Source organism: Sinohyriopsis cumingii, chromosome 1 (assembly GCF_028554795.1).
Source record: "Sinohyriopsis cumingii isolate HCF-2022 chromosome 1, ASM2855479v2, whole genome shotgun sequence".
Taxonomy (NCBI): domain Eukaryota; kingdom Metazoa; phylum Mollusca; class Bivalvia; order Unionida; family Unionidae; genus Sinohyriopsis; species Sinohyriopsis cumingii.
Window position 1 is genome coordinate 30,186,232 of NC_142961.1, and position 13,248 is coordinate 30,199,479.

General features: G+C 34.8%; 1 protein-coding gene across 6 annotated transcripts in view; it reads right to left on the reverse strand.

The window, feature by feature from the left end:
* Positions 1–7,262, reverse strand: part of LOC149806621 (myelin transcription factor 1-like) — a 132,285-nt gene extending 125,023 nt beyond the window's left edge. For all 6 annotated transcript variants that reach the window (XM_089955742.1, XM_089955770.1, XM_089955779.1 and 3 more), the window contains exon 1: positions 7,151–7,262. The gene's annotated coding sequence lies outside the window, so the exon portion shown is untranslated. The remainder of the gene's footprint in view (positions 1–7,150) is intronic.
* Positions 7,263–13,248: the final 5,986 nt, after the last annotated feature.

Below are 13,248 nucleotides of genomic sequence, written 5' to 3' on the forward strand. Positions count from 1 at the left end.
TTGCTACAGCAATGGGACTTGCAGAATACCTAGATGTACAATTAGCTGATGATCACAAGTTGATTATATACATGTACTATTTCTCACTTTTACTAACAAATGGTACTTAATGCTTGTCAAAATATCATGTATATAATTGGGCAATGATTTACAGTCAACAAACTAAAAAAAATCTGTATCAATATAAATATTCAAACCCTAATTTCCCAATTTTTATTCCCTGTCCCTCAAATTTTGACACTGTACAACAACTTCTCTATAATCTACAATGGCCACTGCTAGCTCCTTCAACTTTTAAGGAATGCCAGACCACTTTCCCATGCTACTGCTCAACATGGTCATGATCGTGCCTGTTTAATATGCATGAACTCGCTGAATGTTACACTACCTTCTCACTGGCCAAATGAAAATAAGTTATAAATAAATGCAGGACGTCATTTTATTTTAACTAATGAGAGGATAGTATTCCATTCAGCTGGATCTCATTTGCATATTAAAAGGGCGTGATCATGGCCATGTTGAGCAGTAGCATGGGAAAATGGTCTGGCATTCCTTAAAGGTATGATAGTAAGCCAAACTTTGGATATGCATACACAGTCGAATGCCCGAGCTAAACATTGGTACCAAATTTATTACACTACGTGAAATGTAGCATGAAATATCAGTGTTTATTCTTAAATGGGTCATGCGAGAAAAGTGTCCTCCCTTCTAGTTATTATATAGTACATATATGACAGGTCAATTGTAAGCAAGATACAAGCCCCTGTGGTTTATGGGGAGAAATTACTAAAAAATTTAGAAACACTATATGCCGGGGAATTTCTTGAAAATCTCGTTCTAGTGGCAAGTTGAGACATTGGGTAGCAGAAACTGGAAACTTGGATTAAGATGCAGAATTTTTTGGGGGGTAACATTTCCATCTTTTACATAATGTATTTATTTGTACGATTCTAAAAGATACATAGTAAATAGGATTATCTGGGTTACAGGTTTATAAAGGTCATGGAGTGGGTCTTCATGTTGACATTTAAACATCACATTTTCATATGCATTTAGAATCAAAATGTGGGATATATTGGTACACTTTATGAACATCACTTTTCTTAATTAAAGTACACATATCCCTCGATAACTCGTACACAGTGGGGTCCAAAAACAGACCTCACTGTAAGCGAGGAGCGAGTTACAGGGGGAAATCCAAAAATTGAAGAAAAAAAAAAATCGCTTTGACATCAAGAGTCGATAATAATTTTTAATACCACACTTTTTCTAAGGAATCATTTCATTATTCTGTTTAAATAACATTTATTTTCAAAATGTCGAATATATGAAAGATCGTTCTAACAACCATCACGTGTACCCGAAAAAATCTGTGTATTATGTCACTCGTTTTTGTTTTCTTGATGAGGCTGGTTCCCGTAGTGTTTAATATTATTCTGCCAAATCGGGAGTCCATACAGCAGGGAACCAGACTAGCTGTTGATACACCACCTAACAAGTTTCCTTTTTTCAAAAACATGCAACATTTATTTCGTGAGACAATCATCTATGTCAAAACTAAATTTTTGTATTGTTCAATTAGTACAATATTGATGTCGTGATTTCACTGGAAGTAATAATGAAACTTCTTATCATCTTTGAGGATACCTCTATGTGCCAGTTCAAGAATTCTCTGAAACTCGCTTGCACACAATGATCCGTATCTGTGAAATCAAGCTCTTTATTTTAGAAAGTATTAATTTCACTTGGCTGCCTTGTTATCTTTGATCATAGTTATGAAAGAGTCAGTTAATTTAAGGTATTTTGTGTTACATACACAATAACATTTATAAGTGTTCGATTGATCAAATGAAATGAGTTCACCCGACATACGACCAAAGCCGCTATGTTTTAAGTTTGTAGGATTTTCGGGCCTTTTAACTTTTCTTTTATTTCACGTCCTTTATTTGATTCAAAAAACATAATTAACGTGATAATACAAAGGAGGCCAGCTTTCAATTTAGTGCCACAATACATCAAATACTTCCAGATGTCAAGTTATCAAAACACTTAATTAGGTTATCAGAGCAACAATCTTTATAGAAATGACATATATCGCGCAAAATTACCCAATGTGCAGAGTTGGCCAACATGGTGGTACTTCTCACAAAAAGTGGTCCCCCTATGTAAAGGCCACCCATCTTATAAGACCACTTTCCCAATGCAGAAGGGATGGCCATATAAGAGCAAGACAACTGTATTCTCAATGCCTCATCAAATCTAATTTAAACCTCAAAATCATTTTAAATGCAACAAGAGTCCTTAAACGGGCTAATTCTCTATTGGTCAGGAAGGTCAAAATCAGGCACTGGGTCAATTACAAGTACTTGATTACAATTATGATTAAAGGGGGATGACTACAAGTATAATTGCTTTGTATCAACTTGTTATCTCTTTTGTTCTGGGCAGTAAAGTATATTTAGTTGAAGTCTACTTCATTAATGATGAAAGAGTTGCTAAATGGATATGAAGTTCTGAATTATGATTGGTCACCTAAAATATAAGACAGTATTTAAAAAAATAAAAATTAGCTTGTATATTGGCCTCCTAAAATTACCCGTTCTTTATTGTTATAATCTACATTCATGGTCTTCTTTTGTATGTAGAAAATTTATTATTCTTACAATTATTAAGAATATAAATATGTTTTTTTGGTTGTAATCATAATTCCACTATGCAATTAGGCTGCCAATGAAGGATGATTAAAATTACGATTATAAAGCTTTTGAAATCAATGATTACGATTACAATTACAATTATAATCCTACCCATTAATGGTCAAAATTTTAGTAAACATCTACCGGGTACCTGTGAATCCTCATTACTGGTTACCCAGGTTCCCAATCAAAGGAAAATTGTATTATGTAGTGCTGTTCCAATTAACCCTTTAAGCCCCGATCCCGTCTGTAGGCGTGATCCGGTTTCTGCATTCAATGGCCGATCCCACCTGTAGTCATGATTTTTTTACTGCATTCAATGGCCAATCCCGTCTCCAAGCGTGATGAATGTATTAGATTCAACGTCTCTGGTTAGAAATGGGTTTATTCCAAGAACTAACAACTATTAAACCAATCAGAAATGATTTTACTTTCATTTGCGGAAATTTGAATTGTTCAGAAGCCAAGGGCTCCTGTTTTGAAAGCGGTTTAACTACACGTTCTGGTCATGAAAAATCGTAAATGATGGCGGACGTAAGAGTGATTTTTGATGAGAGCAAAAATGAGGAGTTTCTTGGGTTTGATCTTGAAAATACTGAGCAAGCTGAGGAAAGATATGTTCGGCAGTTGGATATTTTGTGAGATTTCGATTCGGAGATAGAAGTTTCTGAGATTGAATCGTCCGAAGATGAGGATGCTGACAGCGATGATGATCGAGTTCTTGTGGATAAACATTGCACATAATTTTGTAAATTCTGTATAAATAAGTCGTGAAAGACTTGGACAAATAGGAAAAAAAAATACATCACTGTGCAGACAAATTCATTTGCAATAAATGGTGAAACTTTCTTGGATTTTAATTGGATATAAGCAGAGAAATTAAGGTAAGAGTGAATGCATGTGCACGATGTTTACAAAATTTTTCAAACTGGTAAAAACTCTGGGGCACACGCAGCTAGACACAGCTTAGCGCTGCTGGGGCACAGCAGCAGTGATACTGATAACGGGTCTGGGGCTGAATGAGTTAAGCGAGTTCGTCAAGCATGACTTGTTCAACCAGTTTGACTGATTAATCAAAATGACTTTTCATGAGTTTCCTTAACCCTTTAGCTATGACTGCCGCATCTAAGCATCTTCTGTAAAAAGCTCCTGAACCCCACTGACGCATCTATGCAATGCCGATAAGCCTAGTTTACTACCCCAGTGTTGCTTATGTGCATAAAGTTCAGCAGTACTCAAAACCCCAGTGTTGCAACTATGCGGATGTGACGTGAAAGCACAGAAGTTGACATACTTTTGATTATAATAACCAATGAGAAGACTGTTTACTCAACATTTTGATACACGTTTCAAAGCTGAGAGGCTAAATTGAGACACACTGTAAAGCCTTTCCTGCGCTTTATGAAACACGTGTAGTTGAGATAAACAAAGATCGATTCCGATTCAGACATGAACGACCTTAAAGGGTTCAGTGCAAGCAATATCGACGAGTTTAATGGATCATTCTTAGAAAATGGATTGGATATTGATATTAGTCCCATTTCATCACCAAATGCAAGTAATTTTTAATCGGATGACGAGGCGGACATAGTCCCACATGCACAATGGAGTGATGACCTCGCCGTGTTTGAGATCAAAGATTTTGATTCTCATGTTGGTTCAACAATCGAGCTTGGACCACTAAGCAATGAGAAAGATTTCTTTCTCACATTTTTTCCTGAGTGTCGGGTGGAAAATCTAGTGAAAGAAACAAACAATTATGCCAAGAAAATGGGGGACCAAAAGCAAGACCTGAAATGGTATGAAATCAGCATCATGTTGATGTGGGCATATCTTGGAATATACATCGTCATTTATGTGTGGATAATGACTGTTTTGAGAGATACCACTCTTAATTTTGTAATTAGAGTGTGGATTTCATTCATGTTTTTATATATGTAAATATTGGATTTATTCTGTGGGATTCAAAACAGTTTACATGACTGATTTCTTGTATGATGATTGATGTGTATGTAACAGAAACTACCTTAAATTAACCGACTCTTTCATAACTGTGGTCATAGATAACAAGGCAGCTAAGCGAAATGAATACTTCGAAAAATATAGAGCTTGATTTCACAGATATGGACCATTTGTCAGTGAGTTTCAGAGAATTCTTGAACTGGCATTTACAGATATCCTCAGGGATGATAAGAAATATCATTATTACTTCCAATGAAATCACCACATTAACATTATATTAATCAAACAATAAAAAATTGAGTTTCGACATAGATGTGTCACGAAATAAATGTCGTGTGTTTTTTTATAAAAAAAGGAATCTTGTTTGGTGGTGTATCAACAGTTAGTCTAGTTCCCAAATTATGGACTACCGATCTGGCAAGATACCATTAAACTCCACTACGGGAACCAGACTCATCAAAAACAAAAAAAGCACTGATGTAATACAGATTTTTCATGTACACATGATGGTTGTTCAAACCAGTTGGAACGATCTTTCATATGTTGGATACTTTGAATTTAAAAAATGTTATTTAAACATAACGTAAACAACTTCATTAGAAAAAGCGCATTATTAAAAATTATTGTCGTCTTGATTGTAAAATGAGGATTCAGTCATTAAATATCCCAGTTCCCTAACGCCGCTCCCACCCCCCTTTAGAGACGCTTTTCTTGCTGTCAAAGCAATTTTGTAAAAAAATTTTGGAGGTCCCTCTGTAACTTGCGCCTCGCTTACAGTGCAGTCTATGTTTGTGGACCCCGTTGTGCGCGAGTTATCGAGGGAGAGGTGTATTAGAAAAGTGCATCCAAGTCTACGGACAAGCATACTCTTATGTTGTAGTTATGTAGAAGCCATCTTTTCTAGACTACGGTCTGCAAGATTAATGGGATGTTAAAAAAATTAGAAAACAAACGATTAATTTTTTGGGGACGGAGATATAAAGGACTGGAATCTACTGTTACATGAACAAATTCATTGTTCATATTGACAAATCACTCTAACACAGAGATGTTATATCATAACTGTTTCGTGAAACGTGTTTGTTGACAATGAGATGTAGATCAAACGAGGACTACCATTGTTAAACATACGTGTTAGTTGTATTTTCTAACAGGAGTTGACTGATAAATGAATTTTCTAACATCTGATCTAATAATCGAATTCATGGATTTTTCATATACATGTACATAATTTTACACACTGTGAGTGTACTACACAAATGTTAGCTGTCAATATACAAGTGTATTTCAGAATAGTTGTCTTCATTTAATCCAAATTTCCATTGTTTTTTTTTCTTCCTCTGTGTAAATTCTAATCATAAGTCACCTCAACAATTTCACTTGTATACAAAATTTCTATTATTTTCACCACCACCACCCCAGCCACATTAACTTGTGTCAACCATATTACCTTTGTCCTGAGGGTGTCGAGTTAAACGGATAGTAGGGTATCATAAAAATGGCAAACAAATATTGCGGTTGGCAATTTTTGGGGCGACAATTTTTTTTTAACAGCCAGCGTTAACCCTGTCAGTGAAGAATACACGTTATTGCTATAATAAAAGTGGCAGAGAAGTGTAATTTGCACATAAAAAGTATATATTATGTGCCATAAATACAGCAAACTGAATCAAAAACTTGCATTTTTGCTATTTATCTGCAATCTGTTAATGTTCTTGTCGAAAAATGACTAAATCCATGTGGATTAGTATGAGAGCATTGTAACTACATTTCGGGCAAAGTTTTAATATTTATTTTGTTAATTTTCTAAAGGAAAACAGCATCATTTCTCTGGTGTCATAAAAACAACTTTACATGAGAGGATGAGAGAATGTAGATTTGACGAATTGCATAAGGTGAAACCGACATCATGGTTTTGTGTAGGGAAATCGCTAGTGTCAATTATTAGTTGTGCGGATATCTGAACATTTTCCAAATTTTTACAACATTAGTTAATTAGGCTTACGCTTAGATAGACTTTATGCGAGTTTTAGTGTAAAGGATCCAAAATGTATAAAGGAGGCAACTGTGAAATTACGGCAACAATGCAAGCCCGGATATAAAGGATCCAAAATGTATAAAGGGGGCAACTGTGAAATTACGGCAACAATGCAAGCCCGGATATAAATCAAGGTCAATCGTTTTACCGCTAACACCGCTGAATATAATTATGATGAGAAGTTAATGTGCATGCATAAAATACACCATAACACTTTCATGAATACTAGAATTGTTTATTTTATCTTCATAATACAATAAGACAAGTGCAAATACCAAATTAATATAGAGGCACTATCCTGCGCTTAGACCGTCCCCAACAGGTGCCCGTCGACCAAGCAATTGGTTTAATGCAGAATATGAAACTCATTTACTAGGCCAGTCATCGCACAACCTACTGTTAAATAAACAATAACTGCGTCAAGGTTCAAGTCAAATTTCAAATGCATACTCACTCTTTTTTGATGTACATGTCACACTGCTAATAACATCAATCAAAGCCACTGGTCAGAAAATCACAATTTCTGAAAGGGCGCGCTATGAAGTTTCATCTACTTTGCATGCCGAACTTTTCTATCCAATAATATTTCGCGCTTGCGCAGAGCTGCAAGTTTTTGGGCTCGAAGTTCGAAATGGTGAGGTTTCCAGTGGGGAAAGCAAGATAACTTATACACCAATTGACAGTCCGTATACTGTAAATAATAATAATAATAATAATAAATTATTATTATTATTGAATTTTTTTTCAAAATTAACCAGTTATACGAGTACTAAAGTACACACATTTTATGCCAGTCTCCTACGCTTCTGTCTGGCTATATTATACTGTTTCACAAGGGTGATATGTTTTCTTTTTTTCATATCAGACGAATAATTCTGAGTATTTATGAATTGAGAGACACATATCAGCATATGCATTTGATTCACCCGTATAACTTAAATAGCAGGGTAGACGTCTTACATTATGCGAAAAGGTTTTTTTTGGGGGGGGGTGATAAGGGGGTTTGAGCCTGACGTGCACATGTGCTCGACACGAGCTTGATGAGAAAATAAAACAATAATCTCATACAGAGTGGGAAAAAATACCTTAGATTACCCCCCTTGACCCGTTCTGCCATAGGACCCTTTCTACCATACTGTATAGTGTGATAGAGAGGGTCCTATGTCAGAACGGGCCTTGGGGGTAATCTAATGCATTTTTGTCACTCTGTATGATATTTTTCCTTCAGATTATTTTGTTTCCTCAACATCAAGCACGTGTCGAGGACCTGTGGGCTTGTGGTTTGTTTTGACAACAAAATCTTTCTTTGTTTTTACATTGAAATTTAACATTTTTTCAAATATATATCCCTTCTGAATCTGACCTAGTATTTTATTAAATGGTTTCTTGAAGTCAGTTAACTCTTTGTTCATTGATCTATGAATCTTAGCTAATTTAACTAAATTAGCAAGATCTGTTACTCTACATGATGCACCATTTTAGGTTGCAGACATGAGCTGGCTTTGAAAATGACAGTTTGGTGACAAGATGGCTGAAACAAACCAAAGTTAGAACACTATAGAATATGTAACATACAAATTCTTAAACAAGTTGACTCTTTTTATTAGTTTCTTGTTACAAATATATTTCTAGGTCAGGAAAAAAGGGAAAAGTTTATATAAGCTTTATTTTTGAAATATATATAACCTGATGCATTTATTGAAACTGATATAGGAAAACATGGTAAAAACTTGTTCTGTGTAATGTCATGCCATAATTACATGTAACAGGACTGCATGGGACTGATACAAATATTTGGCCATTTCTTTCAGTGTTAGCTTGCTGACAATGATATTAATTAATACTACACATTCTGGGAAAGGTACTTAGAGACTGACAACGTATATCTTGGGGGAAACAAAAATTTCTTTTCATCAGACCCCACCAGCTAGTCTAAGATATAAAGTGGATGAAAATTTAGACTGATTAATTCATCATTGACTATTGCAACTTACTCATCAGTTGAGATTTACAGACATGCACAGTGAAATATAGTAAATGAAATGACAAACTTCACTTATTGCAAATGTATCACTTCTGAATGGGGTTCATTCAATGAGATACATGACACTAACTTTGTTCTGAATAGGAATTATTCTATGTGTATGTGTTTGTGTGTGTGTGTGTGTGTTTGTGTTTGTGCTTTACATTTGTTATGTATATTTATATTTTTTGTAACTCCTGGTACACGATTTATCTAATTTAAAAACAAATATGGCTGTAAATGATACAGTTTGTCTTCAGTTGGTGGCATACATGCAAAGGGTCTGTTCTAAGATATTAAGGAATGAAAAATTGCATAGGATCTATAAATAAATGGTTATGTATGTTTTGACAGTTACTAATAATAGAATCATTAGTAAACATGTTTACAACATTCAGCCTTTTCCGAAATTGGACAGATCAGTCAGGTGGTATCCTAGAAGAATTAAGTTAATTCTTATTGGATGAGTTATGTCACATGAATAGGTATTTTTAAACATCAGAATGAATAGTATGATCTATCACATGGGTTGGTATGTTGTGAAATATAGTCAGAATAGAGGTTGTATGGAGGTAGACAACAGCGATCAGAATTCATTCTTATTTTGGAGTCATTCTTATATTTCTTGTGTTCCTGTTGTAGAATCAAGTATGCAGACATGTTTTATGTTGTACTTATATATTATTTGAGAGGAAAAACATTTGTTTGGACTGTTCAGTGAAAATAGAAAGTACTCATTTTTAGACTATAATGTTATTCTGGAACTATGGTGAATTATTCAAAGGAGTTCTGGACAATGCCGTTTTTATGTTATGATTCTTGTTAGACAAGTTAGATTGTTAGATTTATTGTTTTGAAATTTATACAGAACTTTTCATTTTTTTGGACTTCAGTATAACTCTTTCGGGATTATTTTGTATTAACTACAAATTACTGTATGTTCCTCAAACATTTTCATTCATAACTTTGATAATTAAATTATTTGTTAAGTTTTACAAAACTTGATGGTTTTGCTTCTTTCTGTTACTTAGTTGATGCCCATAGAGTCGTAACACAAAAGAGATGGAATTATGAGTGACAGCAGATCTGGGTATAATGTAGGTTGCAGTTCGATATCACTTACATGCAAGTATCAATGATATTACTTATTCTGATGTCATGCAAGTCCATGCTGAAGATTTAGTTTTCTTGTATGCAATTGCTTGGGCAGGTTTGCTTGTACTGTCATACAGGATTTTTCTCATGATTAGACTGGGCAGGTTTGCTTGTACTGTCATACAGGATTTTTCTCATGATTAGATTGGACAGGGTTGCTTGTACTGTCATGCAGGATTTTTCTCATGATTAGATTGGACAGGTTTGCATGTACTGTCATACAGTATTTCTCCCTTGATTAGACTGGACAAGTTTGCTTGTATTGTCATACAGTATTTTTCCCTTGATTAGACTGGGCAGGTTTGCTTCTACTGTCATACAGTATTTTCCCCTTGATTAGATTGGGCAGGTTTGCTTCTACTGTCATACAGTATTTTACCCGTGAATTGACTGACTGGGAAGAATGCTGCAGCCTATTAACTTTGCCAAATTGTATGTGTGGAGGCTCTTTGTTATACGTCAAAGCTACCCCTTTTTTACCTTAGTAAATACATGTATCTGCAAATATATTTTACAAAAATGATTGGTGGGGTGCAGTTTATCATTTAATAAATACAGTAAAACACACTGGAAACATTAAATTTGTTTAGTAGCAGTCACTACTACCAAAAGCTGGTCACTGAGACTTTATATCCAGCCTTTGTAAGTGATTTCATGCAGTTGTATGGCACAAACCAGGAGATAAATATTTAATTTCAGTATCTTTGTTATCCCCATGCTTTTGAAAGGGGGCAGCATTGTGATACCATATTTCTATCTATCTATCTGTCTGTCTGTCTGTCTGTCTGTCCATCCATCCATCCATCACTATATCTCCCTGTAAATACTTGGGTGAAAATTCACTTCACTTTGTAGTTATGTTGCTCTTGGAGTAACCTTCAAGAAGAGTCTAATCCTTAGCTCCTAGGAGGGGAGTGTCAAAGATCAGAGATTTACAAACATATTTATTTCAATTGCAATTTCTTAAAAATTATATGTGCAGCTAACTGCAGGAGGGTGCATTATACACATGATGGATTCTGCATTATGACCCTTGGGTCACTGTTTTGGAGTAGGGGTGGGGTCTCTGCAGTATGAAAGTGTGGGGATTTACAACTATAATCCTTTCCATTAGCTAGTTTTAATGAAACTTTGATTTAAATGCTGAAAATTAATAAAACTGTTGTATATTTATGTTTCTTTTTCTCACCCATGTGACAGAAACATATCATGGATTTGCAATTGTTACTGTGGGCAGACTGTCTTGGCTTTCTTAGGTCATTTGATAATTGATGGTTTGATATGGTTTGATAAAATCATAATATGGTAAGACATATTTATTATCAAGTTCAAAACAACTTTCATTTTGCAATCAAAGCAAATCAATATGATTTGGTGAAATACAGCAGAAGTTTTTATCCCTTTTTGCAAAAAATATTAATGTAGAATGTTGGCACAAGACACAAAATCTCATTCAAGGACTTAACATTATTTGATTTCACTTTAGAAGAAACTCATTTGGTCAGTAAACCAATATCATATGAGGCCTGCTTCAATTAAATCTATTATGATGTACAAATTTTACAAGCTCTGGTGTCTTTAGATAAGAAAAAGATTTGAAAAAAAAAACTAAATAATTTATCTGCTACAAGTACAAATATCTACAAGGCATAAAAGATGAGCATATTCAGGATTCATAGAAAGAGTGATGGTGAAGCTGCATAAGGCATTATAGATGGGCACATTCAGGATTCATGGAAAGAGTGATGGTGAAGCTGCATAAGGCATTATAGATGGGCACATTCAGGATTCATAGAAAGAGTGATGGTGAAGCTGCATAAGGCATTATAGATGGGCACATTCAGGATTCATAGAAAGAGTGATGGTGAAGCTGCATAAGGCATTATAGATGGGCATATTCAGGATTCATAGAAAGAGTGATGGTGAAGCTGCATAAGGCATTATAGATGGGCACATTCAGGATTCATAGAAAGAGTGATGGTGAAGCTGCATAAGGCATTATAGATGGGCACATTCAGGATTCATAGAAAGAGTGATGGTGAAGCTGCATAAGGCATTATAGATGGGCACATTCAGGATTCATAGAAAGAGTGATGGTGAAGCTGCATAAGGCATTATAGATGGGCACATTCAGGATTCACAGAAAGAGTGATGGTGAAGCTGCATAAGGCATTATAGATGGGCATATTCAGGATTCATAGAAAGAGTGATGGTGAAGCTGCATAAGGCATTATAGATGGGCACATTCAGGATTCATAGAAAGAGTGATGGTGAAGCTGCATAAGGCATTATAGATGGGCACATTCAGGATTCATAGAAAGATTAATAGTGAAGCTCCATATGCCATTTGAGGTGAAAACGTGACTCAAATGTAAACAAACAAGTGTTCCTGTTGAGATCAATTAACTTCTTAAAACCCTTGTGTGAATCAGATGACCTTATATTGCAATGTAATTCCATAGTTTGATTCCAGACAATAAAACTTTTAAATAAATATAATTTGTTATTTGATACAGATGTTACTTCATATATATGTACATAAATTACTTTTAATATAATCAGATGCCAACTCCTGTAACAATTTGCAGACATGAACACCCTTGTAAGTCAAGTTCTCTGTTTAAATGTGTTTAAAGTGTTTAAAACACTTAAGGGTTTTGAAGAGATTTGTTGATGGTGTATTCTAATGAGCGTCAAGTATAACCAGTGCTGCTCTTTTTTGAAATTTCAATAGTCATCCTTAATTTTTTGCATCATTATTTCCCCAAAAAGAACAGCACCTTTTTAGGTGTGGCATGATAAATGCATTGTAGAATATTTTTCTCTTTTCTTGAGGGAGATAAGATTTTATTCTGTTCAAGAAGTAAAGTGAGTTTACTTTTTAATGACCTTATCAACTTCCAGAACAAGATGCTGTCAATCATGACGCAATGTAGTTTTTCATTTTCAGACTGTACCTTTTATCATTATTTGGAGGTTTTCTTTACCAGTTTTCACTTCAATGTGTCTGTTGTGCTCAATGAATATACATGTATGGATAAAGTTCTTTTTGTCTTTCATGCTCTATGAATGTACATGTATGGACAGGGTCCTCTGTGTCTATTGTGTTCTATGAATATATTTGTATGGAAAGGATATAATGTGTCAATTGCGCTCTCTACATGTATGGATATGGTTCTCTGTGTCTATTGTACTCTATGAATATACATGTATGGATAGGGTTCTCAGGGTCTATTGTGCTCTATGAATATACATGTATGGATAGGGTTGTGTCTGTTGTGCTTTATGAATACACATGTATGGATAGGGTTGTGTCTATTGTGCTTTATGAATATACATGTATGGATAGGGTTCTCTGTGTCAATTGTACTCTA